Source organism: Saimiri boliviensis, chromosome 17 (assembly GCF_048565385.1).
Source record: "Saimiri boliviensis isolate mSaiBol1 chromosome 17, mSaiBol1.pri, whole genome shotgun sequence".
Classification (NCBI taxonomy): Eukaryota; Metazoa; Chordata; class Mammalia; order Primates; family Cebidae; genus Saimiri; species Saimiri boliviensis.
The window spans coordinates 9095189-9115117 of record NC_133465.1 but is presented as its reverse complement, the minus strand read 5'-3'; the positions used below and the strand labels follow the sequence as shown (position 1 = coordinate 9115117).

Here is a 19929-nt window from a genome sequence, read left to right as displayed (position 1 = left end):
ATAGCTGGGATTACAGGCACCCGCCACCACGCCCAGCTAATTTTGTATTTTTAGTAGAGATGGGGTTTCACCATGTTAGTCAGGCTGGTCTCAAACTCCTAACCTCAGGTAATCCACCTGCTTCAGCTTCCCAAAGTGCTGGGATTACAGGTGCCAGGTGTTTCTAATTTGGGTGAAAGACCCACTAAAAACTTTGAAGGTAGCTTCCCAGTTCAGAGCTGCAAAAGTGCTGAGTTGAGAACTCTTCCCTGACTTCAGGAGCAAGCTGTGCTCCCCTACCCCACTGTGTGCCCTAAAACACACAATCAAGGCTGGGCACTGTGGCTCATGCCTGTAATACCAGCACTTTGGAAGGCTGAGGCGAGCAGACCACGAGGTCAAGAGATCGAGACCATCCTGGCCAACACGGTGAAACCTCGTCTCTACTAAAAATACAAAAATTAGCCAGGCATGGTGGTGCGTGCCTGTAGTCCCAGGTACTTGGGAGGCTGAGGCAGGAGAATGGCTTGAACTGGCGAGGTGGAGGTTGCAGTGAGCAGAGATCATGCCATTGCACTCCAGCCTGCTACAGAGCAAGTCTCAAAAAAAAAAAAAAAAAAAAAAAATGCAATCTAGTGTCAGCAATGCTAAGGAAGGAAGAGACAGCAGGCCACCGGTAACTAGGGAGGGACCACTAATATGCCAATTGACAGGCTAAAGGCTCAGGCGCATCTCAGCAGCCTGGGATGATGGATTAATACCAGCCAAACTCGGGCCAGGCACGGTGGCTCAAGCCTGTAATCCCAGCACTTTGGGAGGCCGAGGTGGGCGGATCACAAGGTCAAGAGATCAAGACCATCCTGGTCAACATGGTGAAACCCCGTCTCTACTAAAAATACAAAAAATTAGCTGGGCATGGTGGCGTGTGCCTGTAATCCCAGCTACTCGGGAGGCTGAGGCAGGAGAATTGCCTGAACCCAGGAGGCAGAGGTTGCAGTGAGCCGAGATCACGCCATTGCACTCCAGCCTGGGTAACAAGAGCGAAACTCCGTCTCAAAAAAAAAAAAAAAAAAAAAAGAAAAAAAAACCCAGCCAAACTCAACGTAATCGAGGTAAATGTAAAGTCTCAAACTTAGGTTCAAAACCTCAATTGCACGTTTTTCAATCAACAGCAAAAGCCAAGTCAGAGAGCCATGGGGAAGTAGCATTTATTCAACAGGGATTTCATTTGTGTCTGCCTCTTGAAAACCCGGTGAGGCATCTTATTCTGACTCACAGAGCAGGATGCTTGCCCGGGAATACAGGCTACAGGTCGACAGGGCCAGGATTCACCCTTGGGTTCACTATTTCTGAGCCTGGCCTCTCCCTTCTGACCAGTCTGCCTCCCAGAAAGCAGGGACTCTGTGCTTTCATCCCCAAAGCAGGCTGAGGAGCAGATGCAAGCAAGGCTCCGTGTCTCCTCCCTGGCCCTGTGATCCTGGAGGGTCCTCAGACTGCCCAGATTCCTGTTGCCTCAGGGAAGGTACTGCTGCAGCTGCCCCGCCAGTAACCCCTCACCTTCACATACCACGTGGTTCTCAGGTGTGGTCCCCAGCTCTGCAGCGTCAGCATCACCTGGCGGCTTTACCAATTAAATTCTCAGGCCCCACTCCAGACCTGAGAACCAGAAACTCCAGGGGTGGGACCCAGCACTCTGGCTTTTAGCAAGCCCTCCATGCAATTCTGACGTGTCCTCAAGTTGAAGAACCACTACCTTACAGTGACCAAATGCTTTCAAGTATCTGGGCTCCATTCATTTCCGACCTCATGAAGCAATACTTGTCTACCTGGGTCAGCGTTTAGCCAGAGAAGCAGATAGATAGATAGATAGATGATAGGTAAATAGTGAATAGAAGATAGATAAATAGATATACAATACATAGTAGATAGATGATAGATGGATAGATACATAGATACACAGACAGATACATAGACACATAGATAGATGGTAGAGAAAGAGAGACCCTTCTGATACGTGTGAAGGGCTTTGCTTCGGGGATTTGACCTTAGGCAGTGGTGGGCACTGGGTAAGCAGTGTCTATAAAGCGGCTGTCTTCCCATCTGATGCTGGGGCTTGAGGTTTGCAGGGGACATGGTTGGGAAAGAAGCATGGAGGTAAAGTGGGGGAGATCAAGGGCAAGTCAGAATCAAGCACAGGCTGGAGAGCCGAGGACAGACAGACTGAAACCAATGTCAGTTCTTGTTGCTTCTGAAGTTGCTGGTGTGGGCCTCCTGCCAAAGCTAAGATCCTTCATCCTGGGACTGAACACGTATGCCTGGCTCAGGGTCTGGAGACTGAACGGGGCTCCAGAGGAGGGTGGCAGGTGCAAGCCTGGCCACCACCTCACATCAGCGCCACAAGTCAGCAGGGCCGCAACAGCGTGTATAAGCTACAAAGAGGGCTGCTGCTCCCACCCGCCCCCAAACCCCGCACCATGGGAGCTCTCAGTGACCCACGATAACAAGACACACCCAAGAAAAGGAACTCTAAGAATACGATTCAGCCTAGGCAAGCTGATTCATCCCAAAGTCTCCAGGCTACCATCATCTCCATTTCACAGGTGAGGAAACCGCGGCGTAGCCACCTCCAGCATTCCTTCCCTGAGGCAAAAGGAATGCTGAGAGGAATGGATGCTGGGAGGCTGCAGTCCCCCCGGCTAGCTCTGGGCAAACAGACGTCTCTAGGGGATGAAGGGCAGAGGTCACCTCACAAAGCCAGGATGGGCGAGTGCCAGGGTGGTGCTTGGAGGGGGATGGATAGGCCAGGGCCCTCCAGAAACAGTGGTGGGTGAAGGATATGCTGCTGAAAGAACTTCCCCGCATTCAGCCTCGGTCCTGGGAGGCGGGAGAAGGCACAGAACTGGAATTTCCCCCAACTCCCCAATATACACAGTTCCCCCCAACACTCACATCTTCTGCTGTCTCCGTAAGGTGGTGTTTGAGAAGCTCAGCCTGCTAGGCCTGAACACACTTCCTCCTGGAGTGTGTGAGGCCCCTCAGCCCCAATCCCTGGCACCACCTTGTGCCAGAAGCCCGAGGCCCTCACTCTGCCTCCTCTGCGCTCCCTACTCGGCTTCACTGCCCTGTGGCACCGAGTTTCCTGCTCGACTGAAACGGACTCCTGAGGGTCACACTCAGAATTCCTACGATCACACGTAAGCTCATCCTAACTTATGCTGACACTGTATGTGCATGCTCTAAGTGTGCATAACTCATCCTGATACTGCTTATGTATAACCAGCATCTGCATGTTATACCTGTGTGTAACTCACTCTGATATTGTTGCATTTTTCAGACTTAAAAAGGGGCCCAGTCCCGGAGCAGAAGAAATTCTGTGGGTATAGGCAGATTTCTTGAGTACAAGAGAAGCCACAAATCCACAACGTTTCTCAAGCTCACAGAAACAGGGAGAACAAATCCAAAAGGCGCAGGTATTCTCAGGCACCGGAGTGATGGGGCCTTCCCAACGTGAGGGTCACAGCAGCCACAGACAGGCCCTCGATCCTTCCCTATCCCACCCCAGCTACTTCTCAGGCCTTCAGCATGGCTCCCCAGAGCCCTGTAGCCAAGACTGGCCAGGCGCGCTGGCTCGCGCCTGTAATCCCAGCACTTTGGGAGGCCTAGGCGGGCAGATCACAAGGTCAAGAGATGGAGACCATCCTGGCCAACATGGTGAAACCCTGTCTCTTCTAAAAATACAAAAAAATATATGTATATATTAGCTATGCTTGGTGGTGCGTGCCTGTAGTCCCAGCTACTCGGGAAACTGAGGCAGGAGAATCACTTGAACCTGGGGGGCAGAGGTTGCGGTGAGCCAGGATTTTGCCTCTGCTCTCCAGCCTGACAACAGAGCAAGACTTTATTTCAAAAAAACCCAAAAAGCCAAGACTACCCAGTCAAGAGGGATTCCAACTCTCAGATCCACAAGATCATGCTCTAAGAACAAGGAGATGAAGTTAAGGGTTTGACTAGAGTTTTTCCCAGCAAGAAAAGACACTAACTCAGCAAACCACCACGGCACATGTATACCTATGTAACAAACCTGCACATTCTGCACATGTACCCCAGAACTTAAAGGATAATTTAAAAAAGAAAAGACACTAACTCATGAGAACAGAAGTAACTGATTGTTTCCAGAAATGAATGGTTCTCATCAGCAAAGGCAGGAAGTGGGGCTCTGGGTGTTTTATGGATAAAGGGAGGGAAAAGGAGGGAAGCCTTTCAGGAGCTCCTTCTCAGGGTAGAGCACTCGGTTCCCCTCCGAACCTGGTTCCCCTCCAAATCTGGGAGCTTTTCCTGATGAGTGGGAGTAGGGGAAGGACAGACGAGGGGGTTGGAGGGGCTTGGGGGACTAAGAGCTGAGCCTACAAACAGGCAGGTGTTACAACACCCTGCCATACACACAACCTCCAAACTGCTGCTGAGGATGGGGTTAGAAGCAAGCTTGGAGCCCTCCTCCAGGTGATCTCAGTCTCCCTGGAGTAGCTGAAGAGCCTCTGCTTCTGTGGGATCAGTTACTAGTCGTTGGGATCAGCCTCCTTCCTCACATGATTTCACCCTCAAAGCCCTTTCTCCAGCTTCCAGGCCAGGGTCCCACATATTATGGACAAGGCTTTTGGTCAGCCGGAAGGGCTCTAAAACCTTCTTCTCCTTTCAAGCCATCTGAGGTTTGATCACTTGGGCATCTGAGTGAGCTTCTTTGCTCCTGGACTTTCAGTCTCAGCGATGTTTCCTGGATGACTTCCATGTGCATAGGAGAATGCTGAGGCCAAGCAGAGTCCCACGAGACCCCTGTCTCAGGCCAGTCTTCTGTTGGGAGATCAGAGCCACTGAGAGCTGTGACACCAGCCAAGTGGAGCTTCCTCACGGGCAGTGGCCTGATGTTCCCCTTAGTTTTCACTTTTGAAACTCCAGGGAGAGGCTCCCTGTTTAGATCACTGAGTGCAGAATGATAAAAGCTAGGCTCAGAGGCAACTGGAGTGTAATGTCACCCTCAGTGTGTAGAGGGGGGACAAATAACCATTTTAGAAATTTTATGAGGAAAAGAGCTGGCTCTAGAAACATCCAACACAAAGACAGCTGCACAGCGATGCGAGACTGACAGTGTTAGTTTTCTCGTCGGTGTAACAAAGTACTGCAAACTTGGGATCCTAAACCAACACCCACGTGTTCTCTCACGGTAGCAGCTCAGAGTCCGCATGGGCTGGCCTGGCTCCTGCTCCGGGTGTCACAGTTGGGCTTTCACCTAGAGCAGGCGTCCCCAAACTTTTCACACGGGGGGCCAGTTCACTGTCCCTCAGACCGTTGGAGGGCCGCCACATACTGCGCTCCTCTCACTGACCACCAATGAAAGAGCTGCCCCTTCCTGAAGTGCGGGGGGGGGGGGGCGGGGGGGGCAGATAAATGGCCTCAGGGGGCCGCATGCAGCCCTCGGGGCCGTAGTTTAGGGACGCCTGACCTAGAGGCTCAGGGGAGGAATCCACTTCCAAGCTCCTTCAGGTTGCTGACATAATCCAATTCCTTGCTGGCTGTCAGCCAGGGGCCCCTCTGCTCTAAAAAGCCAACTGCATTCCTCATCGCACGGCCTCTTCCATCTCAAAGTCGGAGAAACAGCACATGGAATCCCTGTCAGGCTTTCAGTGACTCTCCTCCAATACTAGCTAGAGAAATTCTCTGCTGTGCCGGGCGCGGTGGCTCAAGCCTGTAATCCCAGCACTTTGGGAGGCCGAGGCGGGTGGATCACAAGGTCGAGAGATCGAGACCATCCTGGTCAACATGGTGAAACCCCGTCTCTACTAAAAATACAAAAAACTAGCTGGGCATGGTGGCACGTGCCTGTAATCCCAGCTACTCAGGAGGCTGAGGCAGGAGAATTGCCTGAACCCAGGAGGTGGAGGTTGCGGTGAGCCGAGATCGCGCCATTGCACTCCAGCCTGGGTAACAAGAGCGAAACTCCGTCTCAAAAAAAAAAAAAGAAAAAAGAAATTCTCTGCTGTTAGAGGGCTCCTGTGATTAAATTAGACTCACCTAGATAATCTCCTCCTTTTAAAGAGCCAAGATCATTCCACTGCACTCCAGCCTGGGTAACAAAGCAAGACCCTTTCTCAAAAAAAAAAAAAAAAAAAAAAAAAGTTTCAGATGTGCACCTGAACTAACATTTACTAGTGATAGTTTTATCAAGACAGATGTCTACTGGGATTATAGAGCTCTAGGGAGTCAATAAATGGGCTTCAGTCTGGGAATCACCTAATTTTTTTATGAAACGTTTACATACACACATGCATGGATTTTTCATGCCTGAGGCAGGTGAGGATGGACGTGGATGAGAGAAAGTCTACAGCTTTCAGCCAGTGCTCCCAGAAATCTTAACCCAACAAGAATAGGAACTACTGCTTTTTAAAATAATTAACAGCTTTATTGATATGTAACTTGCATACTGTGTAATCTATTCATTCAGAATGTGTGATCCAATGGTTTTTAGCATATTTGCAGAGTTGTTCAACTCTCAACGCATTTTTAGAACATTTTCATCACCCCTCTAAAGCTCCATTAATAGACCCATTAGTTAATCTCATTTCCTCCCAACCCCTAGCCCCATTAATCTACTTTCTAGGGATTTGCCTAGAATTTTCTAGATATTTCACATCAATGGAATCATATAATCTATGACCTTCTGTGTTTGGCTTAGCATGTTTTCACTTAGCTTAATGTTTTCAAGGTTCATACATGATACATATAACATGTATCAGTACACTATTTCTTTTTAGGGCTGAATACTATTCCATTGTATGGATATATAGTAGTATATTTTGTTTACCCAATAATCAGTCAATGGACATTTGTGTAGTTTCTGCTTTCTGCCTATGATGAATAAGGCTACAATGAACAATCTTATACAAGTTTTTGTGTGAACATAGCTTTTCATTTCTCTTGTATAAATACCTAGGAGTAGAATTGATTGGTCCTATGGTAATTCTATGTTTAACCTTTTGAGGAACTGCCGACTGTTTGGATTTTGAGATACTTTAGGAGCATTTGCATTTCAGGGATTAATGGCAAAGTGGTACAAAGGAAGATCATGCTGGCAAGTAATAGAAGGAAAATAAAAACTTGAAGCAATGATTGAAAACAGCTCAAGACTGATAAATACGGCTAGGCACAGTGGCTCACATCTATAATCCTGGCATTTTGGGAGGCTGAGACAGGAGAATCACTTGAGCCCAGGAGATCAGCCTCCAACAGAAGGAGGAGATCCCATCTCCACAAAAAAAAATTAAAAAAAAAAAAAGGTAGCAGGTATGGTGGTGTGTGCTTGTAGTCCAGCTACTCGGGAGGCTGAGGCAGGAAGATCACTTGAGCATAAGCAGTTGAGGTTGCATGAGCTGTGATCCCACATCTGCACTCCAGCCTGGGTGACAGAGATACTGTCTCAAAAATAAATAAATGGGCCAGGCACAGTGACTCATACCTGTAATCTCAGTACTTTGAGAGGCTGAGGTGGGCAGATCACCTGAGATCAGGAGTTCAAGACCAGCCTAGCTAACACAGTGAAACCCTCATCTCTACTAAAAATACAAAAATTAGCCAGATGTGGTGGTGCGTGCTTGTAATCCCAGCTACTCGGGAGGCTGAGGCAGGAGAATTGCTTGAACCTGGAAGGCAGAGGTTGTAGTGAGCCAAGATCACACCATTGCACTCCAGCTTGGGTGACAGAGCAAGACTCTGTCTCAAAACAAAATAAATAAATAAGGCCGGGCGCGGTGGCTCAAGCCTGTAATCCCAGCACTTTGGGAGGCCGAGGCGGGTGGATCACAAGGTCGAGAGATCGAGACCATCCTGGTCGACATGGTGAAACCCCGTCTCTACTAAAAATACAAAAAAATCAGCTGGGCATGGTGGCGTGTGCCTGTAATCCCAGCTACTCAGGAGGCTGAGGCAGGAGAATTGCCTGAACCCAGGAGGCGGAGGTTGCGGTGAGCCGAGATCACACCATTGCACTCCAGCCTGGGTAACGAGCGAAACTCCGTCTCAAAAATAAATAAATAAATAAATAAATAAGTAATAAATAAATGATTGATGAATACAATCCCTAATTATGGCTGCCAGTCTTCAAGGGAGAGGAGCCCCAACCGTGCCTTAGACACCAGGCAGCCATCTCAGCCCAAACCATAACTCACTGCATGAGGTGACAGTTTGCCTCACAGCCCCCACATGCACCATCCCCCCTCCCACCTCAGGCCCCCGTCCTCCACCCTCACACCTGGACCCCAGAATCCTCTGGGAATCAACAAATAATGTGCCTCTTATATGCAAGCACCAAGCAAAGCAGAGGGGACAAAGTAGTAAACAACTGATCTGGGTCCTGCCTCCTGGAGCTTTTGGTCTCTTGGGAAAGAGAGACATTCCACCCATAGATATAAATAGCTAAATCATTAAATAATTATCACTGCACTGGCTGTTAAGAAGTGCCGGTGCTAGGGGAGCCTATGAGGGGAGGAGATGGGTAACCAGCCAGGTCTTTTTGAGGCAGCAAGGTAAGGTTTAGCAAGAGACTTGAAGAATGAATACATGTTATTTCTGTTTTGTTTTGTTTTCACCAGACAATGGTGAGGAGGAGAAAGAAAGAGTGTGGGGTGTCCTAACACAAAATGGGAAGAGACTGGGTCTGGAAGGCGTGGGCCAAAAAAAAAAAAACAGAGGTAGGCAGGGTCTAGATTATGTGAGACCTTTTAGGGAGGCCTTTTGCAGGATTTTGGCTTTTATTCTAAGGAAACTGGAGAGCACTGAGGGATTTTTTTTTTTTTTACAGGGTCTCACTCTTGTCACCCAGGCTGGAGTGCAGTGTGGCAGGATCATGGCTCAATGCAGCCTCAACTTCCCGGGCTCCGGTGATCCTCCCACCTCAGTCTCCTTATTAGCTGAGATTACAGGCACACACTCCACACCCAGCTAATTTTTTGTGTTTTTTAAGTACAGAAAGGGTTTCACCATGTTGGCCAGCGTGGTCTCGAAGTCCTGGCCTCAAGCGATTCCACCTCGCACCAAGGCCCACCTCAGCCTCCAAAAATGCTGGGATTATAAGCGGGAGCTACTGCACCTGGCAGCACTGAGATTTTACTAAAGGAAAAAAGAAAGAAAGAATAACAGACCAAAGATTGAGCTCTGGGTAGGAGTTTGTTTATTTGTTTTTGGTTTTATACTGCTAGGCCTGGAAACCCAATTTGGCACAAAATCTAGGATCTGGGGAATGAGATTTGGGGAAGAGGAAAGGGAATCGATCTTTAAATCTGGAAGGGAAAAAAAAAAAAAAAGACAAAATAAAACTCACAAACCTTCTCTGTTCCAAATTAGAAAGATAGTGTCTGAGTGCTACTGGTGAGATCTGGGCTGATCAACCAGCCTATCCTGGGCACCTGCCTTGGGCCCTGTCCAGCTGTCTGATGTAAGGTGAGGTGCCCGATTAGGGTGATGGCATGCAGTTGTCTTAGCAGAAGCCAGGTCTGCACTGATGTCAATAGGTTCTACCGCCTATGAGTTTTAAGCTGAGGAGAAGCATGATCAGGTTTGCTCTTGGAAAATATGGCTCTAGCTCTTTGGTGGAGAATGGACTGGATAGGGGCAAGAATAGAGGGAGGCCAGAGTGAATGCAGGAAGACCATCTTGTTAAAGGATAAGTTTCTTAAAGTAAAATTATGACTGCCATATAAATATAATGGGCACGTCACAAGGATTTTCTCTAACTCGCTGGGCATGGTGGCTTACGCCTGTAATCTCAACACTTTGGGAGGCCCAAGCAGGCCAGTCATCTGAGGTCAGGAGTTGGAGACCAGGCTGGCCAACGTGGTGAAACCCCATTTCTACTAAAAATATTAAAAAATTAACGAGGCATGGTGGCTTACTCCTGTGATCTCAGCTACTGGGGAGGCTGAGGCAGGAGAATCGCTTGAACCTAGGAGGCAGAAGTTGCATTGAGCCAAGATCACACCACTGCATCTGGATGACAGAGAGAGACTGTCTCAAAAAAAAAAAAAAGAAATAAAGAAAGAAAGAAAGAAAATATTTTATCTAACTCATTAGTTGAGATAACCAGTATGACATAAAACTGAGTTGGAAGAAAAATCCACAGAACAGACACACATCTAGACAATCAGGAATTCAGAAGCTAATTTGCTAATAGATACAAAAATGATGTCTTCCACAGGGCAGAAATCACTTGCTACATAAGTTAACTCTTGTCTCTACAGAGTTCAGAGTTGCAAAATGGTAAAAAGAAAAAAAGCAAGACACAAACCCCTATAGAATCAGATACCCCCGAGAGGGTCTTCTAGAGACAACATCATTGAAAGGAAACCCAGAAATATTTTCAGCTACTTCAATGTCATTTGCAAATTTCCATGACAATCTGAGGCTGTGGTCCAGGCTAACTTGGACTTGTACAGAGGAACACCCAGTGAAACAGATCCTAGCGGGTGCTGTGGTTGAATTGTGGTTGTGGGAGTCCCAAGATTTCCCTCACTCCTGGACAAGCAGATCCTGAGTCTCGCAAGAACCCTGGGACTTCAGAATCCAGTTTGAAAACTTAGAACCCCAGTATTTCTCAGGTTCCTCCCTGCTTAGCATTCTCTGTTACCTGAATTTTCTAGTCCCTAAATCTTACTCTCACTTATTTCTACTATTTAAGTACCACCTCCTGCTCAGATCTAGATATCTTCAAATGTCAAGGATGAGTTTTGCAGTTTGTTTTTTTTTTTTCCCTGTACAAGTATCTGCCTCACTCTGCTGCACCCAACAGCTCTGAGGTTTTTAGGTGAAGGGGTAGCAGAGGTGACTCGAGCTCCTGGAGCTGTGTTGGGAAGGGTCCTCGGGGGCCCTGGAGCGGAGAGACACACCCAGAGGTTTTCCAGCCACCCAGTGGGGAGGCAGGGTGGCTGGATTTGGAGAGGGCTGCGGAGGTGGCCGCAGGAGGCCGGGTTCTCCCGGCGCTTCCAGACTCGGGGCAGCGGCAGAGTTGGTGTGGGGTGGGAGGGGAGGGCAGCTGGGACTTAGAAACGTTCTGAACCTGCGAGAAGCTCTTCCAAACCCTTATATACCCTTAGTCTGTAAGAAAGAACACTCTGACCGAAATCGGCCAGAAGACCCTCTCAGGTTTTGGTTTTTTTTTTAGAGATAAGAAGAGAGAATGGGGAGGAAAGGTGGGACAGAAGGAAAGGAGATTAGATTTTTTTATATATAATAAGAAAAAGAATAAAGAAGAGGAAGAAAGAGAAAGAGGAAGAGGGAGAGAGGATGGGGGTATTGCTTTATTGCCCGGGCTAGAATGCAGTCTAAGTATGAGTATGCCTGTAATTGTCCTTAATAATGGAGACATGAAAGAAAATGAGGGAAGAGAATAACAAACAAGGAGCCAACTAACATTTCGTTTAAACTTCTAAGTTGATATGATGTGGTACTGATAAGAGTGTATATTTTGTGCATTTAAAGTGGAGAGTTCTATAAATCTTAATTACGTTTACTTGTTCCAGATCTGAGTTCAAGTCCTGGATATCGTTGTTAATTTTCTGTCTCATTGATCTGTCTAATATTAATGTTCAAGTCTCCCACTATTATTGTGTGGGAGTCTAAGTCTCTTTATAAGTCTTGTATGTCTGGGTATTCCTGTATTGGGTGCGTATATATTTAGGATCTTTAGCTCTTCTTGTTGTTGCATTGATCCTTTTATCATTATATAATGTCCTTCTTTGCTTCTTTTGATCTTTGTTGCTTTAACGACTATTTTATCAGAGGCAAAAAGTGTAACTTCTGCTTTTTATTTATTTTAGCTCTCTGTTTGGTTAGTAAATCTTTCTCCATCCCTTGTTTTGAGTCTTTGTGTATCCTTAAATGTGAGATGGGTCTGGATGCAGCATACTGATGGGTTTTAGTTTTTTATTCAAATTGGCTGTCTTTGGATTGGGGGATTTAATCGATTTAAATTTAGAATTAATAATGACATATGTGAGTTTAATACTGCCATTTAATATTAGCTGGCTATTTTGCCCATTGGTTGATGTAAATTCTTCATTATATTGATGCTCTTTTTGGTATTTTTTAGAAAGGCTGATACTGTTTGTTCCTTTCTATGTGTAGTGGTTCTTTCAGAAGCTCTTGTAAAGCAGGCCTGGTGGTGATGAAATCTCTGAGTGCTTGCTTGTTCACAAAAAACTTTATTTTTCCTTCACTTATGAAGCTTAGTTTGGCTGGATGTGAAATTCTTGGTTGAAAGTTCTTTTCTTTAAGGATGTTGAATATTGGTCCCCACTCTCTTCTGGCTTGTAGGGTTTCTGCTGAGAGATCTGCTATAAGTCTGATAGGCTTCCCTTTGTGGGTAACCTGACCTTTCTCTCTGGCTGCCCTTAGTATTTTCTCCTTCATTTCAACCCTGGTGAATCTGACGATTATGTTCCTTGGAGTTGCTCTTCTTGAGGAATATCTCTGTGGTGTTCTCTGTATTACCTGGAGTTTAATATTATCCTGCCTTACTAGGTTGGGAAAATTTTCCTGAATAATATCCTGAAGTGTATTTTCCAGCTTGGATTCATTCTCTTCGTCACATTCAGGTACACCTATCAAGCATAGATTAGGTCTTTTCACATAGTCCCATATTTCTTGGAGACTTTGCTCATTCCTTTTTATCCTTTTTTATTTAATCTTGTCTTCTTGTTTTATTTCATTGAGTTGGTCTTCGACCTCTGATATCCTTTCTTCTGCTTGATCAATTCGGCTGTTAAAACTCGTGCATACTTCACGTAGTTCTCGTATTGTGTTTTTCAGCTCCATCAATTCACTTATATTCCTCTCTAAATTGTGTATTCTTGTTAACATTTCATCAAACCTTTTTTCAAAGTGCTTAGTTTCTTTAGATTGTGTTAGAACAAGTTCTTTTAATTCACAGAAGTTTCTCATTATCCACGTTTTGAAGCCTGCTTCTGTAATTGGAACACACTTGTTCTCCATCAAGCCTTGTTTCATTGCTGATGAGGAACTGTGATCCCTGCTGAGGGAGAGGCGTTCTGATATCAGGTATTCTCAACCCTTTTTGGCTGTTTTCTTCCCGTCGTTGTAGATGTATCCATCTGTGGTCTTTATAATTACCGTCTTTGTAATTGGGTTTCTGAGTGGACGTCCAACTTATTGATTCTCAGCGCCGAAATATGAGCAACCCACTGCGCTGACTAAATCAGCGGCGTTAAGATTGATGGTGCTTTTCTGACTCTGCACCAAGAACCGACGCTCCGAGGCGCCGGCAAAACCGCCTCGCCGGTCACAAGAGTCGCGCTGGCAACCCGTGGGGCTCCTCCGCTGGGAATCTCCTGGTGCGTGAGCAACAAGAATTCATGTGACGGTGTGGCGTCCTCTCGTTCTTTGTGCTTTCACTAGGAGCTACAATCCCGAGCTGCTAGTGATCAGCCATCTTGGATCTCTTCCCTTTCAGGTTTTCGAGTTTTGCAGTTTTTAAGAGGGGACAAGCACAGCAGTTTTAAGCACATACTCTTGGAATCAGACTCCGAACTCTGACCTTGGGTAAGTTTCTTAATCTCTCTAAGCCTCTGTTTCCTCATCTGTATAATGGACATAGGTTTCTCTGAAGATTAAGTCAATTAATATATGTGTATATCATTTGGAACAGAACCTGGGATAGGAGATGTATTAAGTATTTTTTTTACTGTGGTTCTACCGATTGAATGAAGCCACAAGCCATCATTCCGGCTCACCGTGCTCACGGGAAGCCTGCTGGTTGAACTCATGATGCCAATCTCTCATCAAAATTGAAACCTTTGGCCGGGCACGGTGGCTCACAGCTGTAATCCCAGCACTCTGGGGGACCAAGGCAGGCGGATCACCTGAGGATGGGAGTTTGAGACCAGCCTGGCCAACATGGTGAAACCCCATCTCCACTGAAAACACAAAAATTAGCCGAGTGTGGTGGCTCACACCTGTAATCTCAGCTATTAGAAAGGCTGAGGCAGAAGAATTGCAGGGACCTGGGAAGAGAATTGCAGGAACCTGGGAGGTTGCAGTGAGCCAAGATCGTACCACTGCACTCCAGCCTGGGCAACAGAGTGAGACCCTGTCAAAAAAAAAAAAAAAAAAAAAAAAAAAAAAAAAAAAAAATTGGGATCTTTGATTCTTAGCATTCTGTTACCTGAACTTTCTAGGCCCTAAATCTTACTCTCAAGTATTTCTATTATTTAAGTACCACCTCCTGCTCAAATTTAAATATCATCAAATGTTAGAGATGAATTGTGCAATTTTTAAGAGGCAACAAGCACCAGGTGTGAATACACCGACAGGAAGATTCAGGCAACCTCTGAGAATCTTCAACATCATCTTCATCACATACTTATTAAATGTTCACAGTGTCCATGGTGTGGGGTGGGAGGCTCCAGAGAGGGGCTGCTGAAGACAATGGATGCCCCCCAACCACACTGCCCATGCCATCCTAGGGGAGGGAATTAGAGATTCTGGAGGCTGTAGAAGAAACCAGGAATTCCTCATGGCCTCTTCCTTCCTGAAGCAGCAAATGTGATGAAGGAACAGGTTAAAGGCTGTTCTCATGCTGAATTTTTGCCCAGTCTTCTCTCTTTCCCTGCAAATTCATCCTGTGTGTCCCTTCTAGGTTTTGCTCAGGCCCCTAATCACAGAGAGAGGGTTGAGGGCAGGTTAGAGGAAGGTCCTCCAGCAGAGTGTCTGTGGAGTTAAATATATTGATAATAATCATCATTGTAATAACAAATCTTGTATAGCACATACCAAGAGGTTTTTTGGTCTTCAAGAGATGTAACTTAATTCCCCTCCTCCTGAGTGTGGGCTGGACTTAGTGATTCACTGATAATATTAATGTCAGAAATGAAGGTGTGCAACTTCCAAGACTAGGTCATAAAAGGCCTGTGGCTTTCTCATTGCTCTCTTTCTGGGTTCATTCAATCTGGGGAAAGCCAACTGCCATGCCCTGCTGTGAGGGCACTCAAGGAGTCCTATGGGGAAGTCCACATGGTGAAGAACTGAGACCACTTGCCAACAGCCATGTGAGTGGGTCTTGGAATTGCAGCCTTCTATCTCAGATAAACCATCGGATCATGGAAGCCGTGGGGAAAACATCCTGACTGCACTTTATGATGGACCTGGAACCAGAAACATGCAGCCGAGCATCTCCCAGATTTCTGACCCTCAGGATTCATGTGAGATAGGCTAGGCACTGTGGCTCACACCTGTAATCCCAGCACTTTGGGAGGCCAAGGTGGGTGGATCACCTGAGGTCAGGAGTTCAAGACCAGTCTGGCCAACATGGTGAAACCTCATCTCTACTAAATTGGAATTTTAGAAAGGGTAGCCACCATGGGCTCCACTGAGAATACTAAAATTACTAAAAATTAGCTGGGTGTGGTGGTAGATGCTTATAATCCCAGCTACTCAGGAGACTGAGGCAGGAGAATCACTTGAACCTGGGAGGTGGAGGTTGCAGTGAGCCAAGATCGTGCCACTGCACTCTGGCCTGGGCAACAGAGCAAGACTCTGAAAAATAAAGAAGGAAAGGAAAGGAGAGGAGAGGAGAAAAAAGAAAGAAAGAGAGAAAGGAAGAAAGAAAGAAAGAGAGAAAGAAAGAAAGGAAAGAGAAAGAGAAAGAAAGAAAGGCAGGCAGGCAGGCAGACAAGCTAGCTTGACAGGCCTCCTCCACATTCCTCTGATGTGTCCGGCACACCCCCAGCTCACAGCCCTTGCACTTCTGTTTCCTGTGCACAGAATGCTCTCTCACCTCCTTAAAGTCTTGACTCAGATGGCTGAGATGTCACCTTCTCAGTGGAGCCCATGGTGGCTACCCTTTCTAAAATTTCAATCATACCACACCCATCTTTTTGCCCTGTACATTTTCTCTCATCATATCCTCTTCTAACATATTGCATAATTTACTTGCCAATTTTGTTTAATGTCTGTCTCCACTATTAGAATGTAAGCTCCATGAGGGCAGGGTTGTTTTTGTTTTTTTGTTTTTTTTCTATGCTGTTGGCTGCAGGGTCCTCACTGCTTAGAATGGTGCTTGGTACAAATATCGATTGTTTGTATGATGGATGAAGGGTAGAGGAGTTAGTGACAGGAAAAATGCCTCCCATGGATCTTAGCAAAAGGGCATTGGGTGATGCAATGGTAATGAAGTGCACACTACCCTTGCTGGAGAAGCCTAACACATTTGGGGGAGACCCAGACAAGATAAGATGAGCCTTGTTAGCCAGAGAGGGACTGAGGGACAAAGGCATGTGGTGGATATCTTACCCCGGCCACCTGGATTACCTGTGCTTTGGGCCACATCATATCTCATATTCCCTCTTATTTCTAACATCTTTTTTTTTTTTTTGGTGACAGAGTCTTGCTCTGTCACCCATGCTAGAGTGCAGTGGTGCGATCTCGGCTCACTGCAACCTCTACCTCCCAGGTTCAAGTGATTCTCCTACCTCAGCCTCCAGAGTAGCTGGGATTATAGGCACCCACCATTGCACCTGGCTAAGTTTTGTATTTTTAATAGACATGGGGTTTCATCATCTTGGCCAGGCTGGTCTTGAACTCCTGACCTGCTGATCCACCCACCTCAGCCTCCTAAAGTGCTGGAATTACAGGCATGAGCCACCGTGCCCAGTCTGAACATCTTTATACGCTCTTTTATTTACTTATTATTGATTGATTGATTGATTGATTGATTGATTTAATTGAGACAGAGCCTCACTATGTTGCCCAGTCTGGACTCGAACTCCTGAGCTCAAGCAATCCTTCTGCCTCCGCCTCCCTAGTAGCTGAGAGTACAGGTGTACATCACCATGCCTGGCTTTATCCTCTCCTTTAAGAAAGACTTAATAACATTAATAAATGTCAGCACATATCTAGAATGCTCACCATGTGACAGGCACAGTGCCAGACCCTTTAAATCTAATGTCTCATTTAATCTTCTCAACGATCTTACAAGGCAGATGTTACCATAAATCTCATTTTATAGATGATTCAGAAGTTTAGCTGACTTTTAAAATTAATATTTAATTTATCAAAATTGCAATTCAAAATTGTAGCTCTTCTTTAAGCTTCAGCTTCCTAATCTTATTCTGTTGATGTCCCACATATTTTACCTATCACTTTTAAAAGGATTTTGGATGTGTGGTTCTGATTATCGAGTTAAATTCCTTTTTAAAGATTTTAAATTGCATTGAGACATTTATTGTGTTCAGTTCCTTTTATGTACTTTAATGGCCTGACTTAACAAACAAAACCTTTTCAAATATTAAAATTTAGATTATTCATGCAATTAATTAAATTTATAAACACAGCGACCTTTGGGTTCTCTTAAACATTCCAATACTTTGTATATGCTTAGGAAGTTTTTAGTTTAAAGTTGTAAGTCTGAATCATTTACATACTTACTAATTTTCAACTGGAATTTTGAGATTTCTGCTCTAAATAGGCTAAATTCTATTAAACATTATATATACATAAATATGTATCAATTCTTTTACATGAAAACATAATACCACGATTTCTTTAAACTTTTTTTTTTTTTTTTTTGAGATGGAGTCTTGCTGTGTTGCCCAATCTGGAATGCAGTGGCACAATCTTGGCTCACTGCAACCTCTGCCTCCCTGGTTCAAGTGATTCTCCTGCCTCAGCCTCCCCAGTAGCTGGGATTACAGGCGACTGCCACCACGCCCTGCTAATTTTTGTGTTTTTGGTAGAGACAGGGTTTCACCATGTTGGTCAGGCTGGTCTCGAACTCATGACCTCAGGTGATCCACCTGCCTCAGCCTCCCAAAGTGCTGGGATTACAGGCGTGAGCCACTGCACCTGGCTTAAACTTTCTATACTTAATTTTAAACACTCCTGGGGTTAAAAGATTTTTACTCACCAAGGAAAATGTAATATTTCCAGTTTTGGGGGTTACCTTCTCCATGCTCCTGAGATTACATAATAACCACTCTGCCTTATCTGTCATGGCTATGTCAATGACCCCATAATTCAAAGAATGTGTCACATAGACCAGGACATCTAGATTCAAGTTGTATGTTACATCTCTACCTAGGAAACTCTACCACCTGATTTGAATTCTACTCTCTCTTTAGACTTCACAAGTCTTAGAGACAATAAAATGATATCTGAAGGCATCATGGCTTAGGAATCAGCTGTTTTTCATCTACTGGTGGAACTTCAGACATCTGTCAGCCATGGGCACGGACTTCGGGAGTCATTAGTTCTTTCTTAGGTTTGTGCCATTACACCCTGTACTTCCACAGGGTTCCAGGTCAGCCAGCTCTTAGGGCAGGAAATAAGGAGACTTTCTCTAGGAGTCCTGTTTGGATTCTCTACTGCCTTAAAGTATAAAGGTCACACAGATAGGACCAGGAAAACACAGAAGCCACGATCTATAGTTAGATATGCTCTGGAAGGCATGTCTGAGCCCTGAGTCATTCATCTTTGGAATTACAAACCTGGGGTCAGGCACAGTGGCTCACACCTATAATCCCACCACTTTGGGAGACCAAGATGCACAGATCACCTAAGGTCAGGAGTTCCAGACCAGCCTAGTCAACATGGTGAAACCTCGTCTCTACTAAAAACAAAAAATTTAGCCAGTTGTGGTAGCGTCCATCTGTAATCCCAGCTATTCGGAAAGCTGAGGCAAGAGAATTGCTTGAACCCGGGAGGCAAAGTTTGCAGTGAGCCAAGATTGCGTCACTGCAGTCCAGCCTGGGCGACAGAGCCAGACTTCATCTTAAAAAACAAACAAACAAACAATCAAGAAACCTGGTTATGCTGGTAGGGGAGGTGACATTGTTCCCATTTTTAATTCATTCATTCATTATTGCTTATGTATTATGAACAATGTCATCGTCTTCAAGGAGCTCACCATCTACCAAGGAGACACACCAGCCAGGGCTCTGGGCTGAATGTAATCTACATTGTGGGAAGAGTTGATAAAGTGCAGTGGGAATCAGGAGAGGGAGGGGTGGTGGCAGGCTGATGGAATATCATCAGAGAAGACCTAATGAAGGGGATGTTTCATATTCAATTGTGTTTGCTGAATACCTATTATATGCCAGGCACTACTTCGAGACGGATTTAGGGATGAACAAGAAACAAGAAAAAAACTAAACAAGTTAATTTGAGGTCGTGAGGAGTTAGTGTTTATTGCGTTCTTGCCATGTGCAGACACTATTCTAAGAGCTTTTCATAGATTGACTCATTTAATCCTCCCAGTCCTTCTGTGAGGCTGGAGACCATTATTATCTCCATTTTATAAGCGACAAGTCTGTTTCAGTCATCTATTGCTACATAACAATCTACCCCAAAACTGAGTGGCTTAAAACAATTTTATTTGTTCACAATTTGGGGGGTCAGAAACTGAGGCAGAGCTTAGTGGAGGCAGCTCATCAATCTTTACACTGCAGTGTTAGCCCTGGTTGGGGCTAGAGGATCAAGATGGCCTTAGTTGACTGAAACCTTGGGGCTAGCTGTCATCTGGGGTGCTTCAGTTGTCCTTTATGTGACCTCTCTCTCTAGCAGGATAGCCAGAACTTTTGTACATGTAACTTCTGTACATGGTGGCCAGCTTCTGTCCTAAAAATAGAAGCTGCAAGTGATACAGCATCATGTCTGCCACATTCGATGGGTCCATGAACGTCACAGAGCCAGCACAGATTCAAATGGAAAGGAAACTGACATGGAGAAGTGGCAAACCCACCTTGCAAAGGCCACGCAGGATGGAAATAATTGCCGTGGCCATCTTTGGAAATGATCTTCTGCAGACATGGAGTTTAAATGATTTGCTCAAGATCATACAGCTAATAATTAGGCTATAGGGTCAGTAGGATAAAAGTTTGCCATGCAGAAATGGGGCGA

At 45.5% G+C, this 19929-nt stretch overlaps 1 long non-coding RNA gene across 1 annotated transcript; it reads left to right on the top strand.

Annotated features, from left to right (window-relative positions):
• The first annotated feature begins 964 nt into the window (after window positions 1–964).
• On the top strand, window positions 965–3546 carry LOC141581798 (uncharacterized). Its single transcript, XR_012514538.1, has 3 exons — window positions 965–2579; window positions 2950–3173; window positions 3314–3546. It is a non-coding gene; the product is annotated as an uncharacterized LOC141581798 (long non-coding RNA).
• The last annotated feature ends 16383 nt before the right edge of the window (window positions 3547–19929 follow it).